Genomic DNA, 14,104 nt, shown 5'->3' on the forward strand with positions numbered 1-14,104 from the left:
CCAGAGGAGATGGACTATACCAAGAAGACAAAGACGACACAGAGACTGAGACAAGGACTGCATGGGTCTGCGTCAGATAGACAAGTCTCCATGCATTACCCAGATGCAATCTCCAGTTGATAACCACTAGTAACTGACAATTTAGTTTTCTCCCAGGGAGTCTCACTGAGGAAAACAGAACTACTCTTAAGGGTGGGCTGCATGCCCAGCAGTAGATGGTCAACAGAAAATAAACTCAAACTTATCTTTGGAGGTTCCTTGTCTCACAATGTATCAGGGCTTTTCTAGTTTTTTATTTTATTTTATCTTATCGTTTCTTATTTTATGTTATCCATACACATTTTCTCCTATATACCCTTTACACACACAATATATAGATATAGATATATTATGGCTCCCAATTTAGTGTTTTATAGGATTCCTGAATGTGCAAAGCTGTGGATCTCTGTTTCTTGTGCCTTCTCATGGGCTCTTTTCCTTCTGTTGGTTTGTCCAGTTCTGATGTGTGAATTTTGTTTATTTTATTTTGTTTTTATCCCTTGGAAGCATAATTGTTTTCTAATGAGAGACAGAAAGTAAACTGACACAGATGGGAGGGGATGTTGGGGGGAACTGGGAAGAATATAGGAAGGGCAACTGTAGTAATGATATATTATATGAGAAAAATTCTATTTTAAATAAAATGGGAATGAAAGAAAATGAAGGAGAAAAAGTATGTGGGTTTGGGTGACTGGGCTGTGAGGAGGATTGGGGAGGAATTGGGGGGAGGGGCAACCATAATCAGAATATATTGTATTAAAGTAATCTATTTTCAATAAACAAAATCTAAAATAAATCATAAGGACAAAAATGATAATAACATTAATAGCATAATTATTAATATATTCATTATTTTCCATTATGGAATGAATATATGTCCATTTTATATAGATATATAACAAAATCTTGCATTAATTTCCCATCATCAAGAATCTTTAAATCATTTCAAGAAAAAAGTGATGTATTCTTACAGAATGAACTAAGGTACCAAGCTAATGTATTTTAGGCACATCATACAACACTCACAAATATGACTGAATAATCTAGGGAGAAGGTTCACCATCACAAGACACAAAGGAAATGAGCCTGGAACAGCATGGGTGGCTGCACATTACAGGGTAGAGCGCTGGATGTGAATGCACAGGCAACTTGCGTAAGCAGCTCTGAGATTGCTGTGGGAATTACAAAAATGCAAATTAAAATTGACCCTAAAATTTTCCTTCCAGGAGTTTTGGTTATGGGCAATAAATTAATATGAAAATTAACTGATTCTATCAAATCTCATAACAATCACAGTGCTCATAGTCTGAAAACAAAGTCCTTGCCATAGGGAACTTTTTGTGGCATTTACAAAGAATCCATAAGAACAACATTCTAGGAAAATTGTTCATTTACAGAAGGAGGCATTTCTGAGAACATATACCCGGTGATTATAGGTTTATTAGTCAGAGCTCATTCAGTATAAACAAGTATCTGAGATAAGCATCTTCTAGATGGAGAGAACTGGCTCATAGTTTTGAGTATTTCAGGCTTTGATCACAGCTTGGGTCTGAGGTAAAAGTGGGGATATATGGTGTCATAAAACCACTTATAGCACAAGCCATGGAGCAAAACTAAGGAAGCAGTGGGATCCCACAATCCTTTCAAGAGCACTCTTTGTCTCACTAGAGTCTACCTCCTAAGATCACCACCATCTTCCAAAAGCACCATTGTGGTCCAAGATTTCAACACACAGGAATTTGGGGAGATGTCAAGACCTATACCAGCCACCAACAATATTTAGGTATGTTGCCACTGTGTGTCAAAGGTCAGGAAACGCATATCAGAATGTTAGCATTGCTTTTGTTATATTGTAATTGCTATTTTTATACTTAGATTTCCCTATGTTTTTATGGATTGCATACAATATAGTAGTTGGCCATAAGGGTCACATGGGAATCCCCCAACAGCTCAGGCTGCTGCCAAGGCCATTGGTTGCTCCACAAAAAACCAATGGTAAGGCTCTATTGCTGAAGACAACATCTATGCAACTTTTATTATACATGGAGAAGCTGATCTGGTGCCTACTGACCAGTGTTCATGTTACTGGAAGGTACTTTGCAGGATACCAAAGGAAAATGGTAAATACCCGCCCAATTACTGATCCTTCGATTTACAACGGAGACCAGCATGCAAGATGTACTCATACAATAGTGGTGCAAAGGCTGTAGCACTGACCAACCAATATCTGATTTTACTCAAGGGTGTACTCCATGAAATGAAACTCACTTTGGATACCACTCAGGTAGTGAGAAACCTGACACTAGATAGGCCAGATACCTAGTGTAAAACAAAATGCTACTGTTTTTCTAAATGGACATAGCAACAAAATTACTCCTAATGAGATCCTGCAATACCCATACATCAGGTCTCACTCAGCCATCATACAGAATCTTTCTACTATAGAGTGGAATAAATACGGAACTCCACAGCTGGACATGATGTAGAGAATGAGAGCCCTTAGAACACTCAGTCCTAAATGGTCTGTCACCACCAAATCCCTCCCCTCACTCAGGGAACCCTGTGGAAGAGGAGGCATAAAGACGAGGACCCGGTGGGAATGAAGAACACATTGGACACAAAGCCTTGTCAACACAGAACACTGATGCACCTGTGAACTCAGACAGAGGCAGCATGCACAGAGCACACAGGGATCTGTGCCAGACCGGGTCACAGCAGGGCTCAGAAGAGAGGTGGACACAAGCCAACAGCCCGAACACAAAAGCTATCACCAATCGATAACCACTTCCAAACGAAAAATTAGTTTTCACCCACAGAGTCTCCCTGGGTAAACAAGACAGTCATAACGCCAGGTCTGATGGTCAGCAGCGGATACCAACAGCACAAATGAACTCAAGAGTATTTTTAGGGGGTTATTTTTTGGGAGGATGGGAGGGATCATAATGTTTTGTGTGGATTTTTTTCCATTTTTCTTTTTTGTTACCCTACAGGGTTTTTGCTCATGTAATATGGCTGGAATTTTATGTTTTTAGGAGACGTCTGTCCTTCCATTGTGTGTGTCTCTGTGCTTATAGGTTTTTTGTGTTTTTGTTTGCTTGTTTTGCAGGGTTTCTTTTTTCCTATTCTGGTCTGTTTGTTTTTATTTTATTGTTTTTTTAGTTTTAGAAATCTGTTTGATTTCTGATGAGAGAGACCGAGAAAGGATGTGGATTTGGGTTGGTGGGAGTGGGGAGGAGAATCTGGCAGGATTTGGAGATTTAGAGGAAGGACAATCATAATCAGATTATATATATGAAAAAATCTACTTCCAATAAAATAATCGCATTGATTAAGAAAAACTTCAAATTTATTGTTTATAATTTAAACTTTATGTTTGCTTATCTATTTATGTATTTAGGGATTTTTTGTGACATGCTCTTTTTCTCAAGATGACCTTGAACTTGTTACATAGTCAGGCTAGCATTGGATTTGCAGCTCTCATGTCTCTGCTTCTCCAGTGCTGGGATTATAAGCATGTGACACCATGCCTTGCTCTATTTAAAATTTTGATGATCAAAAATAAGTATGCATCAAAATAAGACATAAGAAAATAAACTGACTACAACACACCAAAGCTGTACTTTACAATCTAAGAGTTCTTTGTTTTGAAAGATGGACCATAATATTTAGAACAAAGATTTTATTTCTGTATTTTTCTTTCAGGGAATAGCTATGTGTTAAATTCTGGCCAACAATAGTAAAACAGAAATAGCATATACCACTTCTAGAAAATACAAAGGCCTTTTAATAATAACGTGAATGACTTTTCTGGATATCAGAAGAGATTTCAGAGAATATGAATATATTAATAATTTTTAAATATTCATATAATGGAAAAACAATCTCAGTACTTTTTTAGGTAGATTTATTTGTAAACTCTTGTAAATAAACATGTACCTTTTACAAATGTTAATGCTATCATTTCCTCTCTGGAAAGGACAAACAATTCATGTAAAATGTTCAGCTAAGTGACATTTTATGGGTGCTGTCCTTGGCAGGCCCCAGGGCTGTCCCTCGGGGAGCCGTGCTGGGCCAGGCTTGCACTCACAACCCTTAAGTGCTTGCTTCCAGCAGAGAGATGGCAATGCTCAGAATAATTGCATTTTCTACAATAATAAGAACAAAATGATCTACCAAAACATTTAAGGGTTAACATGTGACAAAGGTTTTCCACCAGTTGTTAACAATAAAATTAAAATGTGCTTTTATGAAGATTTACTTGAAATCTTTTTTAATTCCAAAGGTTTCATATCCAAAAGACGTCTCAGAGAAAAATGCATTCACTATTCTCGGCTAGCAAATGAATAAGGGGGAGGGAAGAAATTCCAAAGCTCCCTTACAGGCACAGTTAGTGGACGGAAGTGCCAAGCACATACCAATGCATAAAGTAACCAATCCACTCTTCCTAGTGCGGTAAATTCAACCTTGATCCATGAACAATGGCAATGCTAGTTGAATAAGATGGAAGGTAAATGGTGCTGTATTAAAAACATCTATTTATTTAATATTTGTGTGTGTTTTGTCAGCCTGATATCTCCAGATCACCTGGAACTGAAGTTGCAAATGGCTGTGAGCTGTCTTATGGGTTCTGGGATTGAACCCGGGGCTTCTGCAAGAACAACAAGTGCTCCTAACCACTGAATCATCCCCTCCAGCTCCAGTGCTGCATTAAAAATGGTCATCCTGCCACCACCTGTTTACAGCAGATTTATCCATAGTTGTCAAAACATGGAAGTCGCAAAGATGTAATTTAGGAGGCACACCATGATCTACTCAAACAGTGGACTCTTACTCATCAATAGGAAGATTAGAGCTGTTAAGTTATGAATATACACTAAGACGCACAGCACTGAGTAAAAACCAAAACCATCTGGAAAGGCTACTTCTTAAGATTTCTACAGATCTATAGAATCCTTTCTGGTAGAAAAGACAAGACATGGAGCTAAGGAATCAATGCCAGGAGTCATGGAATATACCCAGAAAGAACTCAGAGGACTTTCCAGGGTGAGATTACTGTGGCTGATGACACTGTAGTGGTGGACATCTGTCCAGTCCATTACAATTCACAGCACCAAGAGTGCATGAATTTTGGCTGACCCTTACGTGCCAGTATGGATTCATGGGCTGCAAAAACAAGCATTCCGTGCTGGGGTCACTGGTGATAGAGGGAATTATGCATTCGTGGGGCACCAGTCTCATCTCTCAATTTTTTTCTGTGAACACAAAGCTTTGTAAAGACTTTTTTCCCCTAAAAGAGAAATTTTCTTTATTTTCAAAGGAAGTCAACCTCAAATGATGAGTGGAAACAAGACAGTTATTTTGTAGATATTTGATCTGAGATAGAGCTAATATCTCTATGAAATTCAACTAAATGAAAATAAATGTTATTAATCAGATATTAGTACATATGCTGAATAAAATATGAATATATATCTTAGACTTTAATAATAACAATAATAAATATAATGGCCACAAGCCAGGTGTGGTGGTGCACACCTTTAATCCCAAAACACAGGAGGTAGAGGCAGGCAGATCTCTATGAGTTCAAGGCCATCCTGGTCTATAAAGCAAGTTCCAGGACAGCCAGGAACACTGTCTTGATAATCTACAAAGAAAAAAAAGTAGTAGTCACAACTTAAGTAGTTCTATCCAGAGGCCAGATTCTCTATATATAAACATATAATGAAGTAATACCACCAGTACTTATTTGACATGCTTTCATCCTCACTAAGAATTAAATTACATTTATTATTTACCAGGTACTTTCCTAAGTGTATTACATGTACACTCTCGATTTCTTATGAGAGTGTCAATATTAATAGCTATGGATATTAATACCTAAAGGGAAGTTTAAGTAGCCCCAAGCTTCACATCCTTCCAGAAAAGATTACAGCATGGAGGAGGGGAAAGTACTCTATGCATAGTCCTCAGACAGCTTTGCTTAAAGCCTACAGCTAGCACTGAGCCCCATGTCCTTTGACTATGAGATCCCAGAAAAGGGGGACACCGATGATGTGCCAGCAAGGTGGAGTGCACGGAAAGTGCTTTAGTGTATGTAGCACAATATTTCTAACCATTGTTTCCTAACAAGCTTCTCTGACATGGTACCCAAATTATTTCAAAGATTCTATGGTTCTCCTGGCCTATGCTAGGGCCAGGTGGTCTATGTCTAAGTTTCCTAATGAGTTTGTAGAACTTTGCTATGCTAGAGAACCATAAGAATTCCCAGATCACCCTTGTATGAAGTATTCCTCCTGATTCCTTTTTATTTACTTTCATTCCTGAACTTCAGAGACAGATGTGGATGCTATTGTGCTTCTGCAACACTCTGAATCCTGGCAACTTGTGGGTATCATCAGTCCTCAGTATGGTGTTGGGTAGAGAAGATGTCAATCCTTGCTGCCAGAGTAAGATAACTTCATGTTGGGAATGGTACTTTTAGTGGGTGGGATAGGCTTAGACCTAGTTCATTGTTATGTTGCTGGTGCACATAGGACTATCATAATGAACTTGTTACTCAGAGGGAGCATGAAAGTCAATTTTTGCTAGAGTGGCAGCATCTTAGAAAACTGTACTGGTTTTGAACTGTATTTCACATAAAATATGTCATTTGAAAACTTAGGTCAACAACCCAACCACATATTTTGCTTATCAGTTACAGATTTGTTTTTTTTTTCTTTTTTTAATTAGTAGAGACAAACTTGACCTGCTTCCCAGGGAATCTTTGAAATCCTGGGTTCAAGTGATCCTCCTGCTTCATCCTTTGATGTAAGTGCCGGTGAAACGAAAAGTATGTGCCTCTACAAACCACTGGATAAAATGTTTTCCTGACTTCTGGACAATATATACTATTTCTTTGTTTCTCAATGTTATCCACCATCAATCCCAAGCAGCCTGTGATTTTGGTGTTTCTCCTTGGTCAATGTACTTTTGGGTGGCATTCAACATTGGATGTGAAAGTAGTTGGAAGGAAGAGACATCGTCAAACTCCTCCACATGAAACTAACTGTCCTTTTATGTAGAGATGTGAAAATAAGAGACGAAAAAGATAAAATACGGTTTCCGAGATAGCCAACCTTTGCAAGATTGTGGCCAGATATTCCCAACCACCCTGTCTCGTCCAACACTGTCAAAAGAGAATAGGCACTGATAAACATGCTTGCTACAATGTAAGTCCAGAAGTACTGCCATTTATAGTATAGGCAGCATACCCAAGTCTGGGAGGAAAAGAATGTGAGTTCAATTTATTCAATTCAATAGATCACAGTTGGTTACAAAGGACATTGTAAATTATATGGCATTTGGGAGAACACTAGTGAGAAGGCAGATGGGTGCGGTTGGAAAGGGTACTGGGAGGGAGATAATGCTATATTCACTGGAAAGATCCATTGGATATAGGCTTTCCAGATTGGATATTTCTCAGCTGTTGTCTCTAGCTCTCCTCTTTAGGAACATTAGTTTGGAACCAAATTAAAATACAACTTCCATTCATTGACATGGTGTATTGAACAGGAAATGATCTTGAAGTCTGTTCTGACCCATCTCCCTCATTTTAATAAGAAATGATGTTCAGAAAGCAGTGGAAAATACCCAGTTTTCTGTAGAAACAATTTTATGGACTGCAGGTGTTTGCTTTTCTTTGGCAGACATTATATGTAACACTGTATATGATTCCTTCAGGCTGACAGAAATCTAATAATAACCTAAGAAATCTTCACTGTACTTTTCTGATTTTTATACCAACCTTACATTCCACCATTCCCATATGGAGGGCTAAGAGAGTTCATTATGGCATATATTGAGTTTGAGAAGTCTATTAGGCTATCTAGTCCATAGGTACATTTTGATTATATAAATCTTGAGATAAAAAGGAAGTTCAGACCTGAAATTTTATCTGTGACAGTCCTCAAAAATCAGCACATGACTTAAAGAAATTGTAGAAGAGCAAAGTAAAGTTAGAGACATGAGGACTGAGGATTGAGTTCTCAGCTACCATTTCATCAGTAGCCAAGGCAGAGAGAATTACAAAGTTCAACAAGGTGAGTCTGGGGTCAAGGTAAATCCAAAACACAGCCATGGAAACCATGATATGGGAGGGTTTCTAGAAGATGTGATAACAGTCTGTGTCACATGCTGTAAGTCGAGTTAGATGTGAGCTGAGAACTGACCGTAGGAGTCAGCAACTTAGAGCCACCCATGACCTTAAGTGTTGTTTTAATGCGATGACAGAAAGAAAAGCTGGGCTGTAGTAAGCAAAGGAGAATAGGAGAACGTGCTTGGAGAAAGAAAATCTAGTAAGGAGGTCCACCGTAAAACTGAGTAGAGAGAGGAATTCATCAGTAGCTACGGGGAGAAATGTTGAATGAAATCCTTGTTATGGATTTGATTTGTAATAGAGATTGCAAGTAATAATGGTGGGTTTGATCACTAGATTGAATATATTTACAGCAAGAGGAAAGGGAATAGACAAGTGTTAGAGACAAGCAGCAACGCCCTTGAATACATGAGTTAAAAGAGAATACAGAGCTAGCCCACAAGATAAGGAAATGGCCAATTGATGAAAGAGTTAATCTCTCTAGGAAATGGGAAGGCAGAAACAGTCTCTAGGACAAGAAGAGAAAGAATATATACCATGAGTGCTGGCCTGCTTCATGGGTATGATGAAGGTTTCTATCATTGAAGAATTTTGAAATATGTTGTGAGGAGGCAATAGTAAGGGAAATTTATGATACAAATGTCCACTTACCTCTAGTGTGAATCACAGGAAAGTTTTAAAAGTTCTTCCCAATCTCTTCCCGAAAATAATTAAATATGCAGTTATTTTAATATCATATTTTATACTTATTAATGGAATTGTCTTTTCTCAGGAAATAAAATAACATCATACAATTTTAGTATTATTTCACAGAAGTTCCATGTTTTACCTTCAACATATTTGCATTTTTGCCATTACTATTTATACTGCAGTGACAACAAGCAGCTCACTTGTATACAGCTACATTAATGGACTTTCAACCCAAAATCAAGCCCTGTGGGGAGCAGAAGAAGCCTTGAATGAATGTGTAAAGAATGAGTGAAGTCCTGAGTGAGTTTGCATTGTTTGACATGAGCCAACAGTGTCAAGGATTAAGGGCTCAGACTCATGGGAATTTGGTAATACCTTTCTTTTGAGCCAGGGTCAGAAAGGCAAAGCCTTTATCAAGTCTGTGTACCAGTGTTTAGAAACAATTGGCCAGTGTGAACAAAAACTGAAAACCACAGACAATTTCCTCCTCCTCATTCTTATGGCCTGAGACTGTTAGCCTATAGAAACCTCCTACAGAGACTAATTCCTCCCTCCTGGTGATGTACATGATAAACCAGCTGAGGCTTCAGGCTGCTTTGGTAGTTGGTTCCACTCCATAACACTGTCTACCACCCACCTGACCACAGCTTTTTTGGGTATGTGTCTATCATTTCTTTACTATGCATTCTTTCTTCATTATCAGGTGTCAATTCTCAACCTCACTAGACACAGTGAAGTCTGTGTAGTTTTGTATTTTAATTAATATGAAAAATATGAATATACCGTTTACAAAATAAATGTACTGTTTAACAGCAACAATGCCAGAAGCAAGAATCTTACCTTATTTTCCCATTGTTGTGACAAGAGCAACTTGATGGAGAATTTATTTGCTGTATGCATGATTCCAGACTTCGGTCCATCACACCATGGATGTAACAGCCATGTGAGCTTGACAGAACTTGTCAGGTCACATGCATAATCAGGAACAGAGAGCAATGATGAATGGGCATTAGTGCTCAGTTCTCTTTCTCCAGACCAGTTCACATGCTCAGGTAATTGTCCCCCTCATAATTAATGTGGATCTTACCACTCAATTAAAATAATCAAGAAAATTCCCAACAATTATGCATAGACATCTATCTCCCAGACAATATCAGATTATGTGGAGTTGACAATTAACAGTAAACATCACAATAATAAAAAATATTTTAGTTTCCCATGTACTAAGTTTTCACACCTTGTACATATTATACCTGTCAATTATCAAAAAGAAATCTTTGAACTTGGTGTTATTCTGATACTCATTGTTTAAAATAGTGAATGGTGGCTTCTACACAATTTGTTCAAGACTATGCTCTTTGAACAAAACTTTAAATGCAGGTGTTTGTTTTGTTTTGATAGTTCTGTGTAGACAAGTGTGATGTCTACCATCAAATTGATGGAATTTAGAATAATCATGGAAACAAATCTCTGGAATATTTTTGAGGATACATATATTCATCTCTCTATACTTTCTGACTATGGAGCCAATGAGATCAGCTGCCTCAAGCTCAGTCATGACTTTGCCTCCATGGTGGATTATGTCCTTGAATTGTGAACTGGCAGCAAAAGTAAACCTTTGCCTCTTTAACTCTCTTTTGTCCATGTATTTTACCACAGCAAGAAGGCATGTGACTAAATGCATAAGGCTAGTTCAAGACCCAGACTGAAGGGAGCAGGCTCCCCTTCTAAACAGGTGAGTCATTGGTTTGTTGTGGCTTTGTATGCAGCGGCAGTAGGGTGTGTGTGTGTGTGTGTGTGTGTGTGTGTGTGTGTGTGTGTGTGTGTGTTTCCATGTTGGTTGAATATATTCATATATGTAGATTTCTATTAATAGGCTTACATCCAATGGCTTGCAAAACAGTTCAGTATTTTGCTCTGAAACCTCTACATTTGTCATGACTTCCTCATGTTAAAGGCCAGCCTTATCAGGTTACCAGGGTAATTTATGAAAAGATTCCTATGCAGCTACGCAGGCATCTGTATTTGCTCAATGAAATCATATCCATGCTTGCATCACTCAGGGGTCTCCCTGGAGACAGAGCCAATTGGGATGGGGATAAAGGGAAGGAGAGGGGAGGAGAAGGGACAGACGGAGAATGAACTGAATGTGGAGAATGTGGAGACTGAAAAGTTAAAATTGTGTGGCAAAGTAGCAGGCTGGAAACTCAGGTGAAATCTGATGTGCTTTAAGGAAGAATTCTTACTTCTAGAAATCTTTGTCTATTATTGCTCACAATTGATCAGATGATGTTTGTACACATTACCAAGGATATTAAACCCCATCAAAAACTGATTGCTTGTTAAGCATCAATCAGATCTACAAAGCACACAATAGCGACTAGGCTGTTGTTGAGTAAAACAGCTGGATATCATAGCTGTCTTTGTTCATTTGGAATACTATTACAAAAATAACAAACTGAGTCACTTATAAACAATACTAAAAATAATTTCTTACTGCTTCAGACTTTAGATATTGTGAAATAATCTTTTTGCATGCTGTGAAGATGTGTCACTCTGGTTGGTTTAATAGAAAGCTGAACAGCCAATAGCTAGGAAGGATTTCTGTACACAGGGGACTCTGGGGAGAATAAGGCAGAGATGCCAAAGAGACACAAAGCAAGCAGGATGGTATAGGCAGACTTTTCTCTCCCACCACCAGTTCCCAAATAATCAATACAGAGATTTAATATTAGTTATAAAGGCTGGGTTGATATCTCAGGCTTATCACTAATGAGTTCTTACAACTTAAACCATTTCTATTAATCTACATTCTGCCTCATGACATTACCTGTCTTTCATCTTGGACATCATGTTTCCTCCTGTGTCTGGCTTGGAACTCCTCTGACTCTCCCTTTCTTCCCAGAATCCTCTCTGTCCTGAAAATCCTACCTAGCTGTTGGTTAGTCAGCTTTTTATTAACAGTGAGAGAAACACATTTTCACAATGTATAGAAAGATTATTCCACAGAAGGACAGGAAATATGAAAATTATGTAATAAAGCTGTAAGATAGAAAGTAAATTAATAGAAATGGGCTAATTTATGTTACAAGAGCTAGATAGAAATAAGCCTGAACTAAGGCCGAGCTTTCATAACTAATATAAGTTCCCACGTTGTTTCTTGTGAGCTGGCAGCCCAAAGAAAACCCTGACTACATTTAGAGCCATTCACCATAGACATCTGCTGTGGGTTTACTTCTCATTTTAAGATGCTGGTTTTCTCTCTGCACATAGGGTCTTTTCTGTGAGTATGCTAACCCTACTTTTGAGAGACTGAATGACTTTGTGACTTAAAGCAACTTCTGGAAATTACAAATATTAACATAGTAACTTTGGGGATTGCATTATCAAATAGGAATTTGCAAAGATACCAAAATTCAGTCTCTGGTAACAACAGTCTAAGCAAAGAGACACAGGTCATAGACTATGGCATTATTTATTGTGGTGGGATAAGTAAACCCTAACTCACTGAAGAGATCATAATACTGATTATTACGAGTATGTTGTGAGGTGTTCTTAAGCACTGCTGCATGTTAAAATGTTTATTTATAGAAGTAACACCACCCATGTATTTTGCTTAAAACAGCTTCTGTGGTGGTTTTCCCTGGAAATTTATAATCTAAAAACACAGGCTATGTTAACAGTAGCAATGATGGCAGAAATTTTTTGATTTGGTATCAAAATATGCTCTTTCCCTTGTCTCCTACAGAGCTGTGTGAGGAAGAAAGCCCTCAGCAGAGTTATATGCACACAGATGATCAGTCACGAAGCAGCCCTTTTCCTTAAATGTGTTGTTTGATTAATCTGGAATATGGGCCAGAGAAATAAACCGTTACTTTCAGGCTAAGACTATAAAGGAGGAGGTTAGTTGTTCCACATCTCTTTTTTCCATATCTAGACAATGGAATTGCAGGGAACTGTGGTTTTGTACAATGGAAGGATCCTGTGTATTGAATTATTTTTGGAATTAAGCTATGGGAGGGAAATAGGTGCTACCAAGCACTTGGCTGAGCAAGAACAAGACATACTTGCATATTATGTCAACAGTTCTCCATTACTGGGAACCTGTAAAGCAAGAGTGTGTGCTAATCCACCAAAATCTTAGAATGACACTATTAGTCTAGACGAATACAAAACAGCAATGTGAATCTGGGAGATGCGCATGTGGATTCTGGGAGTAGAGGCTGACCCACCACAGACATCAGAGCTATGTGTGTATCTTTTCTTCTGATAACATCCAAGCAATGAAAAAAGGAGCAAGTGAGCTAAAACTCACAACAGAGATTTTTACATATAATTATATTAGACCCACATCTCAATTTGTAATCTAGAATGTAACAAAATGCTATTTATGGTATGAAAATAAGCCAGTTTCTAAAATCAGCTGGTATGTTTTCAGGATGAAGAATGGGCTAATCTAATGATGGCATGTTTAATTTCATTCAGGTTCCCACATAGATGATAATGCAAAGGTTGGGAGTTTATGTCTGCCTGAGATCAAAAGATGGATGTATGGGAATGATTCATGCATCAGTGTGGAACAAGAGGCACCAAGATCACTTCAGATGAGACTCAGCAGATCATTGTGCTGAAGCAAACAGACCAAGAACTGCAAATGTCACCCTGGGCATGGCGGTGATTCCATGACTTCTCTTTGCTTGATTAGAAATCTTAAGGGGAACCTGGAACGTTATGGTAAAGGACAAGTCACCCTTGTCGAAGAGACAAACAGAACAAAAACCTATGAAAAGTGAATTCTCCAGGGAGGCACTGTCATCTTGTTGGAAATGCATCTGGCGTCTGCTTGGTCTGGACATTAATATATACAGTCCCTGAGAGGTTTCATTTACTTGGGTAAAGGGAATAAAATGGTAAATTGAAAATGAGTAAAACCACACAATTGAATGAAATCTCATCTGATTTGCTAAAGGCTTAGGAATGAAATATGTATCAAAGCAAGTCTTCTATGTAGCCTATCTGGTAGGAATCTTAACTCTCTCACCAATTCTTGCTGCATCCCACTCTCCCAGCTGCCCCCTCTCCCCCATGCACATAGCATCATAAAAAGTGACATGTTCAGACTAAGCTTTGTTGCAGTCCATGTGTAGCCTAGGCAAGCTTGCATCTCCTGAAGCCCCCAACACCTGCTTTATAAAGCCGGCCTTACTGAGGTTTAGGGTATCACATTCCCTATAACAGGAG

At 38.3% G+C, this 14,104-nt stretch overlaps 1 long non-coding RNA gene across 1 annotated transcript; it reads left to right on the top strand.

Moving 5' to 3' along the window:
- Window positions 1–10,426: 10,426 nt before the first annotated feature.
- On the top strand, window positions 10,427–13,783 carry LOC121142234. The gene is made up of 3 exons (XR_005879216.1): window positions 10,427–10,598; window positions 12,612–12,765; window positions 13,349–13,783. It is a non-coding gene; the product is annotated as an uncharacterized LOC121142234 (long non-coding RNA).
- The last annotated feature ends 321 nt before the right edge of the window (window positions 13,784–14,104 follow it).

This window comes from Mesocricetus auratus, unplaced genomic scaffold (assembly GCF_017639785.1).
Source record: "Mesocricetus auratus isolate SY011 unplaced genomic scaffold, BCM_Maur_2.0 Super-Scaffold_100009, whole genome shotgun sequence".
Classification (NCBI taxonomy): domain Eukaryota; kingdom Metazoa; phylum Chordata; class Mammalia; order Rodentia; family Cricetidae; genus Mesocricetus; species Mesocricetus auratus.